This window comes from Camelus ferus, chromosome 1 (genome assembly GCF_009834535.1).
Source record: "Camelus ferus isolate YT-003-E chromosome 1, BCGSAC_Cfer_1.0, whole genome shotgun sequence".
NCBI classification, from domain to species: Eukaryota; Metazoa; Chordata; class Mammalia; order Artiodactyla; family Camelidae; genus Camelus; species Camelus ferus.
Window position 1 is genome coordinate 53,995,732 of NC_045696.1, and position 16,507 is coordinate 54,012,238.

Genomic DNA, 16,507 nt, shown 5'->3' on the forward strand with positions numbered 1-16,507 from the left:
CTCTTAGGCTTGGCTTGTGGGTGGTAGCTAGGAAGATATCTACCAAAAACAAAACAAAACAACCCCCCCTCCCAAAACACACACACACACACACACAAATACTGAAGCAACGATATTAAGTAGACATTTACCATTCTTGAAAATTCTAATCTTTTCTACAGTCATGATTTATGCTGTCTGCAAGATAAAGCAACACATGAAAACTACAGGGGAGGAAGCAAGATGTTACTGAGTTTATTCTTTCACCTCCTTCTCCTGCTGCCTGTATTCCATTCTATTAATATATATTTAATATGAATATCACTTCAGGATTTTCTAAGGAAATAAATGCAAGAAATAATATTTTTCAACTTAGCCCAGCCCAGTTGTTAAATTGTCAGTTCTGGAGTCTGGCAAGTTCAACTCATGACTCTGTATTTCCTGGTTGTGTGACCTTACGCAAGCTAATTAACCTCCCTATGCCTCGGCTTCCTGACTAATACAATGGGAATAATAATAGGTCTACCTTGTGGGGTTGTTGTTTGGATTTAAGAAATTAAAACGTGTAAAGGACTCAGAACAGTATCAAGCACACAGCAAACACTCAATAGACATCAGCTATTGTTACTACTATCCTTTTACTCCCTCTGCACTTCTATTCCCTGATCTGTTTGTTTGTTTGTTTTTTAATATTGATATCTCTAATTGCCCTAGAGAGGACTAGGGCTGGTGGGGGAAAATACTTTGATGTCTGAAGATCTGTGTCTTTTAATTATAGCCCTTATACTGATTGTAAAAGTTGTTGACACTTTTACAGGAACTAGGGGAGGAATGACAGGATACAGCTCACCTAAGCGTGTGCCTGTGTGCGCACACCCACCCCAGTGGAGTAAAAATGAAAACTAATGGGGCTAGAAGAAAAAAGAGCAAGACATTATCTTCAAATATCATTTAGGGAATTGAAGAATAATACAGTTTAATAATAATATTTTATGTGAACAAATTTCCCTTCTTTTGAGAAGAGCTTAATGTGCTTAATTTGGTTTTCATTTATATTAATCATTTCTTATCTATATTAAAGCACTTATCACATTGTATTGCAATTTATCTATTTATACGTCTAACTCTCCTACTAGACCATGAAATCCTTCAAGGCAGAGGCTTAGTATTATTCATTTTTCTGGCCTCAAGGCTAATACAGTGTCCTTGGAAAGTAACAGGCACTCAGTTAATATCTGGTGACTAAACAAATAAATGAAATTCTCAATCATATCGTTGCCTTAATTAATTGCCATTATAGATAGTTCAAGTTTATATGCTTTACGCAAGTCTTAAAAAAAAAAACTATACATGTGTCATTTAAGCAGTAAATTTACAGAATCCTACAAAAGAGTGCTTTTAAAAAAGTCAAGTCACAGACTATTTAAATACCAAGCTTCTTGATAGTCCAAATTTTGGTGCTTGAAAGTGCTTGTGGAAAACTGGCCATGTCATTCAGAGATAATACCTCTCTCTCCTGGGCCAACTCAGACGGAAACAACCTGAATTTTCCTCGTTCTCTTCTCCCACCCCAGAGACATATCCCATTTACAGTGACTGACTGATAGCTCAGTCTCACACTCTCCCTGGCAGTGACCCTGGTCCTGAGCAGGTGTTAATAAAAAGATCCAGTGTCAGAAGAGATGGCTTAGGAAAAGGGTCAGTTTGAACCCAATTTTCTTACTCTTGGTCCAGAATTGCTGCCCTCAGCCGGTCCCTGTCTTCAAGGTCTGTTTATTTCTCCTGTTGCCCTGCATCTCTAGATGGTGGATACCTCTGTCCTGTGTTTCCAATATCAGATCTCCCATAGAAATGGCCTGAACTCTATTTGCTGTATGACTGGGCTTACATATCAGATTTATAAGGTCATCCAGTGATTATACTGGATAAGAATTTCAGAGCCAAACATGAGAAACAGTGAGGATTAGAAAAGTGTAGTGACTTATCCCAGGGGTAACAGTGCAAACCAGTGTCAGAGAGAGAGAGCTAGAACCAAACTCCTTTGTCTCCAGGTCTAATCCTTTCCCGATGTATCACGGAGAGCTGGTTAACCCACCCATAGGAATCCCAAGACTGGTGACCCTACTTTCTCACCTGGCTAACCCAGCAGGTCCTGACTGATTTCTTGCCATGGTTCCAGGACTTTCATATCACCCTATTCTTCTGCCTTTTCTCAACAGCTGGGCCTGCTCTCTTCTTTCCTTTCTAGATAGTCTTTTGAAGACTTAGAACTGACAAATTCCCCGCAGCTTCAGGTAAATGGCCAGCCAATGTGTAACTAAGAGATGCAGTCTTTGACAAATATTTGAGTGCTTGTCATGGACAAAGCTCTGAATTAATTTAGCTAAAGAGAATTCCCATGAGATCATGTATCTTTTTAACTACCTCTGACTTTTTACATTTACTTAGATGACTTGCTTGGTTTGGGACTTTAACATTCCAAACCTCTACTTCTGTCATTTATGCATATAATCTCTCTCAACCTACTATTTATCTACAGCTCTAGATTTCAAACCACATATTGTGACATATTAGTCAGTTATGAAGTCACTTTAGGGGGTTTTAATAAATTTTTAATAAAAAAGAATAAAAGGAAGGGAAAAATAGAATATGTCATGCACAGAAGGCTCAACATTGTTTTGTGAAACTTTAAAATAAGTATACACACACACACACACATATATATATATATACACATGTGTGTATGTGTATGTATGTTTGTATATATCTGGCTACTAAGTACATGATCAAAAACACTTGAAAGCCACTGACCTAGAATGTATTTGCTTTCCTTCTAATGAAAGGCTAAAATATTGGCATGCCATTTTTCTTAAAAACTATTCAGTGATCATTATGCTCAATTTTAAAAATCAAGTATATTTACAGAAACAGAAGGAATAAAGAGTCACAATCTCTCCTTCAGCAATCTGATGCACAGAAAATGTATCATTCAAGTTTCTTATGCTATTCCAGTGAATTGAAAGTCTAAATCAATTTTTAAAGATATGATTTATATGCAACTTTTCAGAACACCGGGTACTATATCAGAGAAGGCACGTGTATTCTCTCTCCTGCTTCCACAAACACCTGCAGATTAGTCAATTCCTAGCTCTCTTTGGTGCTTTTCTTCTTTGCATATTGTTTTGCTACTCTGACTACATTAAAATCTGAAACTATTTGACTAGCATCCCTGGAGCATATAATGACTGTGGATGTGTGCTGGAGATGCTCTTATCTACTTTGAGTAAGGGGGGAGCAAAAGCGATGAAGAGAACTGCTGTGTAAATTCTTTATGCATCAGAGAGGTCCATTAGTGAAAGAAGAAAAGGAAAAGAGGAAAGTACGATCTGAGACTGAGGACTTTAAAATTGGAAAACAAAGTATCTTTTAGTCATCTAGACTGCTTGTAAAGTTTTCGATGTTTTCTCATACTTAAAGGAAAAAAAGACACGCAGAACATTCAGATAAAAAGAATAAACAGGAATGACCTTTTCTGGAGGACTGGAGATAAAAAGGAATGCAGATATAATTAAAAGCCTGAGAAAAGGAAATGGTTGTAAATCCAGTCATTTCCATCACACTCAGTGTGATTTACGAATCATTACAGTTATTTCTGCCAGCCAACTGAGAACGGCTTGGGAAATGTTCCTCCAGTTGTTTTATTTTGTTTGTTTTAAGTAGGAGTGACACATTTCTTTTTCACTAGTTGTTAAAACAAAACTTCATGAACCAGAAAATGGATAAACCTCGAATAGGTGCTCGAACACATATACCATCAGATGGGAAACTCCCCACGAAGCCCCTCAGCCCAGTTCTCTGACTCTCCAAGGCTGGGCTGATTCTTAATCTTTCAAAAATATTTTTTTAAATCATAATTTCCTTTTATTTATAGAACATGTAACATGAGGTCTAACACCTACCAAAATTTTAAGTGTGCAGTACACCATTGTTGACTTTAAGTCTAGTGTTATACACCAGATCTCTAGAACTTACTTATCTTGCTTAACCGAAATCTTATCCCCAATGATTAGTAACTCCCTATCTCCTTCTCCTCCCAGTCCCTGGAAACCACCGTTTCACTCTCTGATTCTATAAATTTGAGGCTGAGCTGATTCTTAAGCTAAGAAGGGGAACCCTTGTGTTAATCTGCGACCAAGAACGATGGCGGAAGGGTCACAGAATGTAGAGAGGTAAAAGATTGGGGTAGGGGGAATTTGAGAGTTTGAGATTTGCAAATATTAACTACTATATATAAAAATAGATTAAAAAAACATATTTCTTCTGTATAGCACAGGAAACTATATTCAATATCTTGTAATAACCTTTAATGAAAAAGAACATGAAAACAAATATAAGTATGTCTATTGTATGACTGGGACAGTACGCTGTACACCAGAGACTGACACATTGTAATGGACTATACCTCAATAAAAAATAAAATGATATACCTAAAAAAAAAAAAAAAAGATCTGGGACATCATTTGTCTAAATCCCTTATTTGGTTAATGGGAATATTATGGTTTGAGAGATGAAACGACCTTTCTAAATTTACATAAGTTTAAATGGCAGAGCCAACTGTAATCACTGTTAGGCCAGCACCCCACATTTGTTTAGATAAACACTTTAACTCTGATAGTGCCCCTAATTTTAAAGGGAAAATGTATCTTTTGAATTAACTAAAACTCAAGATCATGTTCCCCATCGTCATTAAGACTGGGAAGACACTTTACAAAAGAGACATTCATTGTAATGTCCAACCAAGCCCAATGGTCCATACTAAGACTCTTAGTCATTGCATTTTGGTCAACAACGCAAAGTTATTTGCCTACCGTCACACAGCAAGGAAGTTGTGGAGTGTAGGTTCAGTATATTTGACTTCAGAGGCCATTCTTAAACCTTTGTTGCTCTGCCAAGGTGACATCAGCAGCAGCAGAGCGGAGAAGTGAAGTACAGATACAAACAATCTCCTAACACTTAACTCTCCTAACATAATGTATTAGAGTTAAATGTGCTTGGATAATGAGAGACAGTACTTTTGTAAACTGAAGTCCATCAAAAGTGATTCCCATTATGATTTTACACGCCAGAGTTCCTCTGCTAGAGTTGTACGCAGCAGGCAACCTTAAGTTGCATAGCAAGTGGAAATGTGCTGATTTTTCTGAATGAAGACATCATGGTATTCACTGTGGCCACAGACTTGAAACCAATTTCAATAGGTTGGCCATAACTACAAACAGGTACAATTTAGGGAGTGTCTTCTTTATTATAAATGGTGCCCTTCCTCTGTTTCACTTTTTAAGAGCAAAAAGGGGCTTTCTCTTAAAGGTTTCTTTCCCTCTTCATCTCTAAAGGTCTTCTTAAATCCAAGGAGCAGATCTGTCTACAAATGACTTCAGTTTTAAACATTGCCTATTAATCCCTAACATTATTTCTTACTCTTTTATAAAACAAAACATAACAAAATAAAACAATTAAAAGAGAAAATAAAACTGCACAGTGAGAGATAAGACGCCCTTCCATTACTCTTACAGGATGATTTCTCTTATCAGGGTGACTGGCCATTGGCCACAGAATGAGGGCCCTTTATTCCAGCGAGCAGGCTGTGTTGTCAGGTGTTTTCTTCTGGCCCTTCCAGTACCTGTCTTCAAGGCAGTGAGATGAAAGTGTTTCACTTAAATAAATATCAGAGTGGCACCATCACCATGGCAACCAGAAACGAGCTTTTAAAGACGGGAACAAGTGAATGAAGGAAGGAGAGTGTTATTATTTATTTTACATTAAATAAAATGCATGTGAGTTTAATAGTGGAAAATAGCCTAGCATATTAAAAAGAGATAATAGAACAACCTGCCTCCCTCAATCCTACTCTGACACTTTACCCTCTTTCCATTATTGTGAACAAAATCAGAATCATCCAGTAGAAAAATTCAGCTTCCTTTCATCAGGAATTTCAATTGGTACCATTATTCAAGCTATTTATTATTCAAAATCTTATAGAGTTCATTTGGAAAATAAATGGGCATATGCCCTACATTTTTAGAAAAGAGAAATTGATAGTAAGAGCATGAGACTCAGCGGAGTTCTTAAAAATCCAGTTCTGAATCTCACGTAGATCAAACATCAGTCAGCATGTGGATCTCGGCAATCTTGTTTGAGAACAGAAAAACGAACTTCAATTTGCCAGCAGAGTTGGTATGTTAGTGTGAACACCTTAGTAGCTGGGTTTTAACACCTTTAAACTTGTTTTTAAGCCAATCCAAGCTGTATACGTGCACATTTCATATGCCTGCATCTTCCATCTTTCTTTCTCCTTCAAAATTGTATAAAATAATATACCATAAAGACCAATTGTATTTTTAATATTATGTATACACTTAAATACACTTAATGGATTTGCAACACGTTTCTTAGAACCTGAAGGCGGAAAGAGTTTCATTACTTAGTCCTGTAATACAGATATTTTTAAAAAGCTCAATCTTCATATTGTTTAGAATATCTTTTTTTTTTTTTTTTTTTACTGTCCTGGAGAAATTAGAGGTAAAACAAGAAGCACTAGTGAGAAAATTGCAGACTTCTGCTCTTCCTCTAAAATAGAGTTGTGTGACTACCTCTGTGTGAGACAAGGACCCCGCTGTCTTAGTGACAGAACAGGGGGTGAGAAATGAGGGGATCATTTCCTCTCATTTGTTCTTTGGGATTCTCTAGATACTGATTTCTGGTGCCGTGGAAATTTCTAAATGAGGGAGTCTAAGGCAGACTTCACAGGAACCGTCTCCACCTGCTGATTTGGGGAGCAGAGTAGTCCTGGTCAGAAACAAAGACTGAAAGGGAAATTGGCCGGCGATTCAATATTCCCATTTTATTTTGTCTGCATGAAATAAGCCTTGCTATTTCCAAATAAAGTTTTCAATTTAAACACACCTCACCTGTAAACGGATTCCTCTAACAACCTTAAGTAAGTTGGCACTTTCTACAGAAACTTCAGTCATATAAGCACTGCCTATGAAGGAAACGTGACCAGAAGAAATAATAAATGCTGGTAAGTTCATTCCTGGTCAGAATTAGGCCAAGGAATTGTACTGTCATGAAAACTTGCCCATCGGTGGGTCCAGATGTGCCATCATGAAGCACCATAAGGAAGGATCTGATTTGTCCTGTTAGTACCATGAAAACAGCAGTGGACAAGGAGTGAGGAAACCCTGCTTCTGGTCTCCATTCCTCCAACGCTTTGTTCTGTTTATGTCAGACCATAACATCTTTCAAAGCAGAGAGACTGTTAGGACTTCCGGAATTTGAGAAGTTATTTATTTCAGGGTTTCTCATTGTGTTTTTTAGAAGAATTACATGAGATGTTAGACACTAGAGGATTAATAAGCAAAAAAGTTCTAGGGCAAATAACTTTGGGAAATGCTAGTGACTCAAAGTTGAACAGGGCTCTTTAAGAAATCTCAGAGCCTTTTATAGGTATGTATATTATGATTCTCCAGAAGGGAATTCTACATTTTCCACAACCATATTTGACTCTCTCTACATATTTTATTAAGAACCTTAAAAAGACCATATTTCTAAGAACATAATTTGAGAAAACTGATGCCACTCAAACTTTTTATTTCATCAAGAAGAATAAGGCCTACAGGGCTTAAATGACAGTAGTCAAATGACAAAGGCATTCAGACTGTAGCCCAGCTCTCCTGACCCTCAGTGTAGAACTTCTGACTACTATACCAGGCTGACTTTCTAAACTTTGTCGAGCTCCACTTCCTACAACGGTAGGAAATGGGAAAAATTAATTTTTTTCTGACTCCTTGACAGAGATTCCATGAGAATCCAATGAGTAAAAGTATGTGAAAAGTTCTCCTGTGTGAATCAACATGTGAAAAAACACCAATCCTGATATTTCTCATCAGTACTTGAAGTATGTGAATTAGTTAGCCTAATACAAATACATGGTTTTAAAACTGATGGATGTTATTGTTAACCTGGCTGTTGCCTCCAGGATCATATCCCTGCCCCTCCCTCAAACAGAAACCAGTTACTCTTATCTAAGGCTCAGGAGGAACTGCAGAGGGAAAAGAACAAAAACTGACTAGCACCAACTACACCCAAGATGGCAGAGGATTCGACTTCCATTGGAACTTGAGCCGAATTATACACTCACTGTAACACATTAGCATGCTAAGTGACACACCCATCAGCGCCGTGACAACAACGGGAAGAGCCCACACAAGGACTGAAAAAGAGAGCTGCATCAGTTTCAAGTGTAAACTACATCCTTGTGCTCAAATAACTCGTGAATATTCCTCCATTCATTCCAATTCCCTCCCTTTTACCTTGATCTTCCGATGTAGATATATATTTATGTCTCCACCCGAGTTGGGTTCAGAAAATGATGCACAAATTAGGTTCCCACTTCTCTGTTCTTTGGCCATTGAATAAAGCTTGTGCTGTCCCAGCACTGGTTTAGTTATTGGCTGCATGGATCCAAACAGAAAAAGAACCTCCCTGGCCAGGACAGGGAGAGGCGGTCTAGGCCTGGGATAAGACCTGACCAATTTGGTAACAGTGCTACACTTTTGGAATATTGTCCAGTTATAAGTCACTTGTTCTGGAAGCTCCAAACATCCTTTGTGAGAGTGAAGTGGTTTCTTCTTCACTTACATGATTTCCACTGAAAAAAGGGTCTCTAGAGCACTAGCAAGTCTTCTGAAATTGGTTTTATTTTTAATTCTTTTCTCATATATTTGCATCCCAGATTGTGAGAAACTCTACACTTTTTTCCCCCAATTTTATGGGAGTTGTAACTAAGGGAACCTGAAGCTAAGAACAAAAGGCTCTGAGTACCTTAATTCTGAGTCAAGCCATTTCCTCACAAAGGTTGCTGAAAGGTGCTGTTTCAGCTGAACCTTTTCTCTATGGTAAAGAAGTCTAAACATAAACCTACTATATGATCTATTTTTATCCTAGGTTTTTACTCAAAAAATATGTACATATAAACACTTATACATGAATGTGCACATCAACTTTCTTTGTAATAGCCCCAAACTGGAAACAATCCATCAATAGATGAGTGGATGAACAATATGTGGCATATCCATACAGTAGAACAGTACTCAGCAATAAAAAAAGGAATGGCTTGAATGGATTCCTGATATACTCAACACCATAGATGCATCTCAAAGTATTATACTGAGTGAAAGAAGCCAGACAAGAAAGTACACGCTGTATGATTCTGTTTTTATAAAATTCTAGAAAATTCAGATTAATCTATAGGAACAGAAAGCAGACCAGTGGTTGCCTGGAGACAAGAGGAGGCAGCAGTGCAGAGGGGAACTCACAGAGATGCATGAGGAAACATTTGGGGGTGATGAATATGGCCATTAATTTGATTGTGCTACAGTTTCACAGGTATATATATATATATATATATATATATATATATATATATATATATATAAAAACAAGATTTATCAAATTGTAGACTTTAAGTGCAGTTTGTTGTGTATCAGTTGTATTTTCATAAAAATTTTAAAAGAACTTTTTTTTAAAAAAAGGAAAAGAAAAGAAAACTGAACTTGGTGTACCATACTGGGAAGCCCCCTTGAAACTGAGCAGGACCCTGTGGGGCCCTCCTAGGTACAAAAGCTTTTCTGTGTCCCATTCTTGTTTACAGGAAAAAGGCTTAAGCCTTCTAGACCTTTCCTGAGTTCCAAAGGGTAGATTCAAACAGTTACTAATTAGGGGAGTGAGAGAATGCAGAACCAGGAAAAGCAGTCAAGAACCAATAATGCATCCATGGGGCAGGGCCCTAGTCTCCTGCTCAAGGGATATTTATAGCAATCTGATACAAATCTCTGAGTTCTACTGTAGGAACTAAGGCCTCCGCCCAGATAGGAGATGGTAACTTCAGGCTTAGCAATAAGCAGTGCACCCCACACTGGTCACAACCAGAAGGCTGCTGTTTGAGATTCCTGTTACACCACCCTGTTACCTCACCACCAACCAATCAGAAGAAAGTCACACTCCTGCAACCCTCCCCCCAAATTTGCCTTTAAAAACTCTTCCCTGATACCCATCTGGGAGTTCAGGTCTTTTGAGCATGAGCTGCCCATTCTCCTTGCAATAAACCTTTCCCTGCTCCAGACTCTGACTTTTCATTGTGTTTGGCCTCACTGTGTGTCAGGCACACAAGTCTGGGTTCTACAACACACGGGGGGGGGGGGGGGGGGGGTCAATGATTTTTCTTTTTTTTTGGAATTATAAAGCTTGAATAGTCCCCCTCTTTCCTACAAGACTGCCTGCATGATTTCCAGTAATGCATCAACAGTTGTGCCTTTTAGAAAATCCCCAGAGTCATGAGAACCCCTCATTCTCTCCCCTATTCTAGAGGACAGTGTCTACAGAACAGAACTGTTGATTTTCTCTTTTTAAATGGTATCTCTATGAATTACTGCAGTGTGTACATAAAGGCAGCTTTCTTAGCAATTAGTTCTCTGGTGTGTTCCCAGCTCTAACCTTTCTTCCTGTGAAATTTCACTGTTGAGCAAATGCTTTAAAGCTGCTGTATCTAGGAGTATTTTTTCCAGTGGCACCTGAACATAAAAAGAGCTTCTAGTGGTCAAAAATATGACTCAGAGATTTTTTTTTTTTTTTTTTTGCTAATTGACATAATTACTGAGCATCATCAGATTTCAGAAATTCTGTTGAAAGTGCCTGTTTTCCACATTTACATGATATTCTCAGTGTGGGAGAACTTAACAAGATAGAAATTTTGCAGTATTAAATTCAGAACATATTTGTATTCATACTATTTGTGGTATGTTTATAAATGAAATGAATCCTTTTACTAAAGCAACTTTAAATTAACAGAGAAGAATACTTTCATTGCTCCTCATCTGCTGGATAGAATAACAGACGTGAAGATAAATGGTAACTCTCACAAAATCTCTTAAAGGAAAACAGTGTAGGAAGAAATACAATAGTTAAGAAAAGCCAGTGTTGAAGTGGAAGGTGCATGGGTCAGAGATTTGAAGAACTGAGTCTGAGCCTTAATTTTGCCATTAATTAACTGTGAAATCTTGGAAAATGAGTAATCCTCATTGGGACATGAATTCCTCATCTACTGAATTAAAGGTTATAACAAATGTTTCAAAGTTACCTTCCAGCTCTTCACTGAAGATCAGTACCTTCCTTGTGACATGAAATGGGACAGGGAGAAAAATTACACTGTCTCTAATTGTAGGTTCTCCATTTAGTTATACCTCTGTCCAAAACTATAAGTTTTCTTCTTATTACTTAGAGCAATAAGAAGCAGCCTTTCTACCTTACATCCTAAAATAAGGTACTTACACCATTTGATATCATTTACTAGAAATTATTTATTCAACTATTTGTATAGTCACAAATATAACTGCCCTCTTATAAATGCTCTGGCAATTCCTAATCTGTCCCTAATTCTGCCCTTTACCTACAGTCTCAGTGACTCAGGTCAAGTGTTCATTTTGCACTGACAAAATGAAGTTTAATGTAGAAATAGTAAAACTAACATGGTAAACTTCTATTAAACAACAATAGCTCAGCAGATACTCTCATTAGATTGTTTCAAGTTTGAAATAATATCATCGTCTTGGCAATTTGGGAACACTGGTTGACAATTCAATGCCTGGAGCTTAGAATTCATGTTTTGTTTCCTGTGGTATATGATGTTTGCATATAGGTGCTGCAGAGAAATCTGTAAGATTATATACAGTCCAGTCTCTTTTTATTCCTATGACCCATTATATTATAAAACTTCTTTATTTTCAGTGCCATATTACTTAGTTTTTAGCAATTAGTGTTGCAGATAGCATGTCTTTTTTTTTTTCCAGTGGAATAGTAAAAACATTTTTCTAAGTATAATAACTGACCTAAAATTAGAGAAAATTCTGGAAAAGTGATCATAGATTGTCCTTAAGTGACAGCCAGAAATTTTTCATCCCCAAAGTATTATAACAGCCATGAAGAATACATAAGGCAAGAAAAGAATTGTAGTGGACACTCTTATAATTGGCCATTTCTTCCTGAGACTCTCTAAGGTATTCATCACTAGGCTTTTCAGAATATTTCTTTAGTCTCTCTCCATCTCTTTATTTCTTTCTTCTTCTTCTTATTAGGGAATTTTTACAACTTTCAGTTTTATACGATTTTTTCCTAGAGCTTCACATACAAGAATTTTCTGTACAAAGGATTTGAAACAAGGCCCCAGGTTTCCCACCAGGCAGTCTGTGCCCTCCCGTTCCCCCCCCCCCCCCCCGTTTCTTCCTGGCATTGTTACTGATGCTAGGCCTTGGGAAATCCTGCTTCTTGTTTGTTGTTCAAACAAACTCTCTTTAATAGTAGCACATGTAAAAGAAGGTTTTAGAATTTAATTTATTCCAGTGTAATGAGGCTGCCCAGAAGAGATCAAGGTAAAAAAGTCAACTGTCTTTTTTTTTTTTCACAGCAGAGCCCGTAAGAGCCTGGCTGGCTCTCCAGTTGTCTCTGAAGCCTCCCTCCTCTGTCAGGCATCTCACACTCTAGCTGTAATAAACTGCTTACAGAGCCTGTCAAAGTGTCTTTCCTCCACGCCTTTGTACATGCACATCTACTGAGTGAAATCCCATTCTCCTCTCTTTCTCCTCTCCCAGCTAGCTCTAAGTTGTCCTTCAAGATGTAACTCAAGGCTTCCCTTCTGAAAGTCCAAGTCGGGAAAGATGTCTGTGTTCTTATTTTATACATATGAAAATCACAGCCCTTCTCTCTCTGAAGTAGTTCTCTCTCTGAATATCTGTGTCTTCCAAACAGACGCTGATGTCCTTTGGATCTGGGCTTGTTTGTATACTGTCTCATTTCCAGATCCAGCCACACACTTGGCTCTGATGAAGCAGCCCTGAGTATTTAAAATTCTTCATTTGCTGAGGTCAGAGACCCCGTAGAAACTTCAAGGTTGGCAGTTTGAGAATCATCCTCTTTCTCTTTCCTGCACATTCATATCTGCTCAGGTAACATCCACGGAGCATGTACAGTAATGGCATTTGTTTGGTACTGACACCTGCAGGAGCAGCTGTATGTGCAGATCTGGACTGTGGTTTGATGTCAGTGGCAGGCAGCCTTGGCCAAAGGGAGGAAAATTCTGATCCTTAGGTAACAGAGTTGCTGTTGTTGAAAAGCACCCTTCACATATTAATTATACAAATTGTCAAATGATTTGCGATGGGATTAAAGAAAACAGTAGCACTCAGAATAAGTGAAAAAGAGTAAAGGAAAAAAAATTAAAAGATGAAAGAATAACAAGAGGAAGTAAAATGAGAAGCTGCAGACAATCAAGGAGAGAGAAGACAACAGAATGAGAAAAAGTAAACAAAACAAAACAAAACAAAAACCCAACCCATTAAAGAGGTGAAGAAAAGAACAAGTCTTCAGTACCTGCTTTGCTGGACAGTTGAAGGGGTTCCCTGAACCCTGCTGTTCCTCTGATTCTCAGAGATGAATTGGCACATTATAAACTGAGCGTGAATTTGCTAACTGTGGTGGTGCGGCGTCACCTTGGACCTCATCAGCATTGCTAAACATCACCCGTAACCTTTCCATTATCACGGAGGGTCTGCTCAGCACCAGGCCCAACTGCTCCAATAATTTCAATTACTTTCCCTGACAAATTTTATGTTTCATGTATTTTAGTAGCCTGATAATTATGATTTCTCTCATTTCTCGCTCTCGAGCTTAATGGGTTCCAGCATGAGTGTGCAGTTTCAGAAATGAAGTTCCACTTGAATTCACAAGTTATTATCTACTTTCATTAATGGAATTGGAAAAGAGAGAGTGGAAAAGAGATAAAGAATGAGGAAGAAGGAAGAAATGAGTGAGCAGGAGGGAAAAAAAAAGAAAACAAAAGGCTAGGATAAAAAAAAAAATCAACCAAATGTGAAAGAAAAAGTCAGAATGAGTATAAATAGATAGCAGAAAGAATAGCAGATAGACTACCTTTAAATATATATACACATACATATATATAAAGTGCCAAACAGATTACTTTCATTATTAGACACATGACTAAGAAGGCAGCACAGTGTGTTGGAAAATTCTCAGACTCTACAGCTAGACCACACTGGGTTTAAGAAACCTAGTTCTTTCATTGACTAGCTGTGTGACCAAAAGCATCTTACTTGACCTTGCTGAGATTCATCTGTTTTCTGCAAGAACATTGACTCTACAGACTAATTCTTCTTAATCTCTCTGCTGTGTGTGTGTGTGTGTATGTGTGTGTGCACATGCGTGCGTGCATCTCAAAATATTTGAAAGGAATGACCATTACATACAAAGAATTGTGCTGGTGCAGGGAGATGGGCTTTCTGAGAGGCTGCAGAGCTAGAGGCAGAGATCTATGCAGAGTTTAGGTTCCCTGGGCACTGGCACAACTTTCCTCCCACACATGAGGATACGACTCTACTCCCACTGTCTGGCTAAGAAATGGAAATGTCCAATTGTGAAGATACTCCCATCAGTGGAAGCCCTTGTAAGAAAAAGATTATTTGCATCAGTTCTTCGTGATGATTGTATCAGCCTTAGGAGGAAAAAAACTGTGATGCACCAAGTCATCAAGGGTTCAGATCCACTAAGACTTTGTGAAGCTAGTGTCCCCATCAGCTGTGTGCCACCTGTTAGGGTGCAGATAGACTACATTAGGCTGCAGTTTCTCCTGCTCTGCGGAATTGTGATTTTTAGCCCAATAATTGGTAACTTAATCTGACCTTATAGTAGGGTTCTGTGTCACGTCTTATAAGCAACATTTAATCCATTTGAAGAGATGTAGCTGGGAACAAAAGGACATAGAAAGATGAGGAAGAAATAACTGTTGACTTCAAGAAGCTAATGATGTAGTAAGGGACGTAAGATAAATATCCAAATAAGTGCAATAGAAAATGAGTATGATAAATGGTAGAAAAATATCATATTGGATCATACAGGTTTAAGGAAGGAAAATGTTCTATTAAAAAAGATAATCTTTTAATAAGGGCCCAAGTTTTAAGCCAAAGGAATGAATCTCTAGTTTTACAATTTCAAGCATCAATGAGCTACTTGGGGAAATAAAAGGAGGATTACTGAGTATTTTTCCATTTCCATGAAAATATATCACATGGATAGCCAATAACTGAGTGTGGTACTGCAGGCACTTGAGGGGATAAAATGAAAAAAATATGGAAAGAAATTCCCAAAGAAATATTGGAATTTAAAAAATTTTAAAGATAACAAAAAGTAGCAGTAGTGAAAAATTGCAAAGAAACCAACAACCACTATACATGGAAATAGCTAAAGTGATAACTCATATAAAATGCCTCTACTCTATTCTGCAACTGCAAAGGTTACCAGTTTTCTCCAATAATCCTAACAGGGACCACTGAAAGATGGCTTATCTGCTTTAGTTCCGTTAAAATGAAGTAAAAATGGCTGTTCTTAATGAGGACTGAAAGAAAATAACTAATTCACATGACAATATTCACATGACAAGGGATCTCATTAAATACCTTTCTGCAAAGGCAACTAAAACTCAAGACAACTGGAAATGTCTTAAGGTTATCAATACTTTTCTGTGAATACATTTTAAAAAACCATTGTCTGGGAGGTATCTGATCAATTTATCAATTGATTGACCCAATTGTATCAGCTTGTGCTTTCAGACACCCACTGAAAAATCACAAGTCTGTCTGTCCCACTCCAGGTGGCATGTGGGATACAAAGACAGAGAGGAAATCTTGCTCTTGAAGCCCCAGGGATTTCATTTGGAGAAACAAACACATACAAAAATAATTACAGCCTTAGTGTGGGAAGGGTGTAGCTCAGTAGTAGAGTATGTGCCTAGCATGCACACAGTCCTGGGTTCAATTCCCAGTACCCCCATCAATAATAAAGAAATAAATATCTAATTAAAAAAATAATCACAGCCTCTGTGAAAGAGGTAAGTGCAAAGTACTATGGTAGTTCATAGGGGAGGGAGCTGTTAACTAAGGGTGCAGCAAGAGAGTGAAAACTTCATGAACAGTCAAATTCCAGCTGGGCCTTGAAGAATGGGTGCCTTGTGGTGACAGGGGTTCACATGTCAAGAAGGACAGATAAACAAGGTCCTACTGTAAAGCACAGGGAACTATATTCAACGTCTTATAATAACCTATGATGGAAAAGAATATGAAAAAAATATATATACATGTATAACCGAATCACTATGCTGGACACCAGAAACTAACACAATGCTGTAAATCAATTACGCTTCAACTTTTTAAAAACAGTCTATACAAGCTGCTGTTTGCAAGAGCCATTAGGCATTCAGGTGGGTGCTATTTGTCCTATAACCTGTTTATTGACTACTTCCAATGTACAACTTGATGAAGTTAATGTTACTGGCCCACAGAGGGCTTTGGCAGTAATTAAAAGAAAAAAAATTCAAGATGAGTGCCACATCCGGGGTTTTGGCTTCCTT

At 37.8% G+C, this 16,507-nt stretch overlaps 1 long non-coding RNA gene across 1 annotated transcript in view; it reads right to left on the minus strand.

The window, feature by feature from the left end:
• LOC116666611 overlaps positions 1 to 16,507 on the minus strand; it is a 1,176,059-nt gene that overhangs the window by 417,431 nt on the left and 742,121 nt on the right. The gene's annotated exons all lie outside the window — the stretch shown is intronic.